The sequence below is a fragment of the Sphaerodactylus townsendi genome, linkage group LG01 (assembly GCF_021028975.2).
Source record: "Sphaerodactylus townsendi isolate TG3544 linkage group LG01, MPM_Stown_v2.3, whole genome shotgun sequence".
Lineage (NCBI taxonomy): Eukaryota > Metazoa > Chordata > Lepidosauria > Squamata > Sphaerodactylidae > Sphaerodactylus > Sphaerodactylus townsendi.
In genome coordinates this window covers 75,256,273-75,262,272 of record NC_059425.1, presented here as the reverse complement: position 1 = coordinate 75,262,272, position 6,000 = coordinate 75,256,273, and positions in this window count along the sequence as shown.

Genomic DNA, 6,000 nt, shown 5'->3' with positions numbered 1-6,000 from the left:
AGTAAGAGGGTCCATCCATCTGTCCACCTGCCGCTGCCATGCTGCTGAAAAAACAGGGTGGGGTGGGGTGGGTGTTCTCTCTGTCTCTCTCAGCAACTTTGTCCCTGCGCTGGGCTCCATTTTGTGTTAATATGCCACTGTCAGTCATATATACATATATACTATTGTAGTAATTATATGTATATTATGCATCTATATGCCAACTCAAAAGTTTTATAAAGTCTCGTATGTAAATAATGTAATGAAAAATCACAAAGAACAGAGCAGTAATAAAGTTGCACCTACCTTCCCAACTCTATCTCTCTCTCTCACACACACACACACACTTAAATCATTCCTGTCTGGCTTCACCGTGAGCCATCTTGTAGCTGGGCAGTAATGTCATGAGTGGGAGGGTATGCCTTCTCCCATTCCCCGCTCCTGCCACTTGAGGTGACAAGTTGTGTTGAGCCTGTGTGAGGAAATGGTCAGTTCCTGTTCACTGACTGCCTAAAATTTTCAGAGCACACTTACCAAATTATGATTTAAAATTCATGAATTCAATATCTGGTAAGAGCAGATTAATGGCTGATTATTACATTGGGCTGCAGTCATTGATTTTATGTACTTCATGGACTTCATTTCCCTCCCTGCCTTTCTCCATAATGGAGACTCAAAGTGGCTTACATTGTTCTCCATTTTACAAAAGCAGAGGTAGCACATACCATGGCAGGAGATCAGACAGGTAAGTCTTTGCCAAGATATATTTTTACAAATTAAGAGCTTTATTCCAGTTAGACTCAGGTTGATATATTTAGGTGCTTAAAGTATTGTGAATAAAACCCAACCCATTTTACATGATCAAAAAAGTTTGCTGGCCAAAATATAATCCATTCTTCCAGAATTAAATTGTAAAGTACCTCTTAATAGAGTTAGATGGCAGCCACATCCAGTACAAGAAATTTCAAGTCAGACTTGGGAGACTTGGGAGAAAATTTAGAATACCGATATGTTGAATACCTCTATTAATGTTAGTATAAGAGAGAATGGTTTTAAATTATTGTACAGGTTGTGCAATATTGTACAGCCCAGGCAGGATCTCAAAATGACAACTGGTACTGATCAGTGTTGACACTACTTGCTAGCAATATTGCATATTTTGGGAAATTGGCCAGACATGGGAAAGTACTGTCAAGATATTTGTAGAATAGCTAAAAAATTCTGAAAAAATAAATATTTATTAAGAAATGTAATGGTGGCAGAAGGTCTGCTTAATAGTAATTGGAAACAAAGGATGATACCTTTGATAAAAGTTTAGTTGAGGAAATGTTGGTTTAATATGCTTATGAGTAAAATTTCACTGTAAACTTGCTAGAAGAATTAAATCAGACAAGTGTTCATTCAAAAACAGATAACTTTTCTTGTTTACCAGAATAAGGTAAACAGATGAAAATACAAAGGTTGAAATTTTGTCATATGTTTAAATGTAGGAGTTTGTACAAATGAAATAATAAATAACATCAGTTTTGAAGGTCGGGGGGTTCTGTATATGTGTGTTATTACTTTTTTTTTTAAGTAGCAATATATTCTAGTAGGGTAGATACCTCCTATATGTCTAACTCAAGGTCTCAGTCTCACTACACTGTGTCCAGGGACGGGGCTGCCTGCCAGCACCAGGCAGTCTGTTCCGTCCTCATCTTGTCACAGACAGCCACCCACCCACCCTGGAGCACCCCAGAAGCAGAGACTTCCAGGAAGCCAGAGGAACGGCAGAAGGGCCTGAGCAGCAAGAGCAAGTCTTGGCAGTTCCACCGAAAAGGGTGGAAATAGCATAGCCTGGCCAAGTTGCAATCAGCAGCCCACTGCAACCTTAGAGAATGGGACAGGGCCAGCACAGCCTCAGCCAGGCTGCAATCAAGGAGGAGGGCCTGGAAAGCTGATGAGTCAGTCTCAGGCTGGTAGAGCATGACAGACAACTCACCAGCCACTAGGAGGCTGGAGTAGGGAACTCACCGGAGGGAGGGAAAAGTGGGGTGTTGATAAGTGTGATGCTCGGTCTGAAGCTTACAGGAGTGCTGTTAACCACCTGATGAAAGCAAAGAGCTTCTGAACAGAAGCCAGAGTTGTGTCTTGCTTGTTCCAAAAGGGTAGCTGTGCTCCTATGAGGCCAAGGTGGCCTACCCTGCAGGGGTGGCTGGCAGAGGGTGCACTCACATGCTGGTTCTGGGGTTTGACTAAAGGCAACATAAAATCCCCAGAACATTTGGATGGCTTCCCTCACTACATATGCTAGCCCACGTCTGCCATCATATCCTGACTCACCATTGACAACTGGCAGGCTGGGATCCATGGCTGTTAAGTAGCCAGATCTGAGAATATGCCCTTATATCTGGAAAAATGCTGCTTTTTGAATAGCGCTTTATATAAGCAGTCTGAAAAATGTTTCCATCTTGCCTTTCTTAAGGAGCTTTCCTTTATTAGGAAGAACAAGACTCTAAATGAATAACTGGGTTTTGTTGCTTGTGCCTTGTAACGGCGTTACAACGGGGTTACAACGGCTTTATAAAAACGCGAAACCTAAAACTGACCATAGCACTATTCTCGGACTGCGCCCTTGAACTGAACGTAACACTAAGGCAAGCCTGGCCCGCTCCCCTTGCCTTAGCCCTAACCCTAATTTATTATTTTTATTTAATTTATTCAGTCAAAAATTATTCCCCCCAAAAAGGAAATGACCTGAAACCTAAAACTGGCCATCGCTCTAATATTGGACTCCGCCTTAGAACTCAACATAACACTAAGGCAAGCCTGAGCCGCTCCGCTTGCCTTAACCCTAAGCCTTATAACGGCATTACAACGGTGTTATAACGGCGTTACAATGTCATTACAAAAACCCGAAACCTAAAACGCTCTAATATTGGACTCCGCCCTAGAACTCAATGTAACATTAAGGCAAGCCTGAGCCCCTGCCCTTGCCTTAACCCTAATACTAATTTATTATTTTTATTCAATTTATTCAATCAATAATTGTTCCCGCAACAATGAAATGACCCGAAACCTAAAACTGACCGTCGCACTATTCTTGGACTGCGCCCAAGAACTCAACGTAACACTAAGGCAAGCCTCAGCCGCTCCCCTTGCGTTAACCCTAAACTTTATAACGGCGTAACAACGGTGCTATAATGTCGTTACAACGGTGTTACAACGGCGTTATAACGGCGATACAACGGTGTTATAACGGTGTTACAATGGTTTTACAATGGCATTACAAAAACCCGAAACCTAAAACTGACCGTCGCTCTAATATTGTTCCCCCAACAATGAAATAACCCGAAACCTAAAACTGACCATCGCACTATTCTCGGACTCCGCCTTAGAACTCAATGTAACACTAAGGCAAGCCTGACCCGCTCCCCTTGCCTTAACCCTAAGCCTTATAATGGCGTTACAACGGCGTTATAACGGTGATACAACGGCATTATAACGGCATTACAACGGTGTTACAATGGCGTTACAAAAATACGAAACCTAAAACTGACCGTTGCTCTAATATTGTTCCCCCAACACGACATAACTCGAATTTGTAACTCGACCGTCGCGACTATACCTTCGACCTCCGCGACAGAAATCAATAACGCAACACAAAAGGGTGCGCTTCTGCAGACCCGCTCCCCTTGCCTTAACCCTAAGCCTTATAACGGCGTTAAAACGGCATTACAACGGCGTTACAATCTCTATATATAAAAATCTATCAGTGCGTTTTTCTGCTGACAGGTAATCTCCCAAACTACTGGACTGATTGCTTTGAAATTTTCACACAACGTCGCATTCGCGTGCGGCCAGGTTTCCATAATGTTTCCACACCTCCTGTTGTGTACATGTCACAACTGTGCCAGTTATTGTGTACATGCCACACCTGTGACAGTTGGAACCACAGTTCTATTCCGCAACAGCGCCATCTTCTGGCCATCAAAGCAACACCCTCTGATACAAGGGAACCAACCATGCCTTCCTAGAAAACCACTGCTTATGGAGTGAAAGGGATGGGGCGGGCCATCTGCACGTGGCCCACCCACCCTAGCGGAGGAAGGTGAAGGTGAGGGAGGGTCCGGGGGTTTGCTGGACCAAACACTCTGAAATTTAAACACAACGTAGCTCATGCCTCCCAGCGTGTTTTACACTAGATAATTCACCTGCAACAGAAGGGAGTGAAAGGGACAGGACCAGTCACCTGCACATGGCCCACCCACCCTAGTAGAGGAAGGGGAACGTTAGGGAGGGATGGGGCGGGGTGCCATGCAAGGAGAGAGGGAAGGGGCCTCTTGCCCCTCCCCTCCCTTGCAAGGATTGTTCAATGACACATGTTCAAACCGTTCGCTTCCCCTTTTCTTTCTTTTCCACTTCACCAGACTCAGCCACAGCAACGCGTGGCCGGGCCCGCTAGTGGCATTATAATGGTGTTCTTTCTTTTTTGGGGGAACAATTTTTGATAGAATAAATCAAATAAAAATAATAAATTTGGGTTAGGGTTAAGGCAAGGGCAGGGGTTCAGGCTTGCCTTCGTGTTACGTTGAGTTCATGTGCACGGTTCGAGAGTAGTGCTATTGTCAGTTTTAGGTTTCGGGTTTTTGTAACGCCATTATAACGCCTTTATAAAGCTTAGGGTTAAGGCTAGGGGAGCTGCCCGCTAGGCTTTGCCCTTAGTGTTAATACAGCCCTAGGATGGAGTCCAATACTAGAGCTGATGGTCAGTCAGGTTCTTGTGGTTATTTCCTTTTTTGGCGGAATAATTTTTGACTGAATAAATGATATAAAAATAATGAATTAGGATTAGGGTTAACGCAAGGGAAAGGGTTCTGGCTTGCCTTATTGTTACGTTGAGTTCAAGGGCGGAGTCCAATATTAGAGCGACGGTAGGTTTTAGGTTTCGGGTTTTTGTAACGCCATTCTAACGCTGTTCTAACGCCGTTGTAACACCGTTGTAACGCCGTTATAAGGCTTAGGGTTAAGGCAAGGGGAGCGGGTCAGACTTGCCTTAGTGTGACGTTGAGTTCTAAGGCGGAGTCCATTATTAGAGCGACGGTCAGTTTTAGGTTTCGGGTTTTTGTTACGCCATTGTAACGCCGTTGTAACGCCATTGTAACACCGTTGTATCACCATTACAACGCCATTGGAACGCCGTTGGAACACCGTTGGAACACCGTTATAAGGCTTAGGGTTAATGCAAGGGGAGTGGCTCAGGCTTGCCTTAGTGTGACGTTGAGTTCTAGGGTGCAGTCCGAGAATAGTGTGACGTTCAGTTTTAGGTTTCGGGTTTTTTCATTGTTGGGGGAACAATTATTGATTGACTAGATTGAATAAAAATATTAAATTAGTATTAGGGTTAAGGCAAGGGCAGGGGCTCAGGCTTCCCTTACTGTTACGTTGAGTTCTAAGGCGGAGTCCAATATTAGAGCGACGGTCAGTTTTAGGTTTTGGGTTTTTGTTACACCATTGTAACGCAGTTATAATTCATTGCTTAACACCGCTGTATCATTACACCATTGGAACTGCTAAAATGTCAAGTATAACGCCGCTATAACGCCAGCTGTTTAAGACTTAGGGTTAAGGCAAGGGGAGTGGCTCAGGCTTGCCTTAGTGTGACGTTGAGTTCTAGTGCACAGTCCAAGAATAGTGTGACGTTCAGTTTTAGGTTTCGGGTTTTTTCATTGTTGGGGGAACAATTATTGTTTGAATAAGTTGAATAAAAATAATAAATTAGTATTAGGGTTAAGGCATGGGCAGGGGCTCAGGCTTCCCTTAGTGTTACGTTGAGTCCAATATTAGAGCAACGGTCAGTTTTATGTTTTGGGTTTTTGTTACGCCATTGTAATGCCGTTATAACGCGGTTGTAACACCGTTGTATCACCATTATAACGCCGTTGTACCACCGTTGTAACGCCGTTGTAACTCCGTTGTAACGCCGTTGTATCGCCGTTGTAACGCCGTTGTATCGCCGTGGAACGCCCTTGCAACGCCATT